The sequence below is a fragment of the Penaeus monodon genome, chromosome 30 (assembly GCF_015228065.2).
Source record: "Penaeus monodon isolate SGIC_2016 chromosome 30, NSTDA_Pmon_1, whole genome shotgun sequence".
Lineage (NCBI taxonomy): Eukaryota > Metazoa > Arthropoda > Malacostraca > Decapoda > Penaeidae > Penaeus > Penaeus monodon.
The window spans coordinates 12,931,839-12,932,291 of NC_051415.1; positions in this window are offsets into that span (position 1 = coordinate 12,931,839).

The window sequence follows — 453 nt, forward strand, 5'->3', positions numbered from 1 at the left end:
TTCAAAAGTACGAATCTCAACAACAACAACAGTGACAACGGCACAGCCACCCCTTACACCCAACCCGGCCTCGGCTTCCTCCGGCCAACCCTAATATTACACCCTACAGCCAGTACTCCGTAAGCCAAAGTCTCACATGACTAATATCAATCACCGAACCCAAGCCTGCTGCTAAATTGCCACCCGCTCGCTCGTTCTAAAGTTACATATCCTTGTCTTATGAGATATTCATAAACACAGCTCAAGGGAGACAGTCTGAGAGTCTCTTGGTAAGGAATCAAAGCAGTGTTCTCTCTTTCTGTCTGTCTGCAGTGACAACAATAACAATCTGTTGTGAGCGTCCCCACGTGCAGACGCTGGGTTTCTTGACCTACATTCAAACAATGAGAACTACACGGTTATTTTATGCAGTAGAAGATAACTTTGCATTTCCCCTTGATGAGGTATATATGT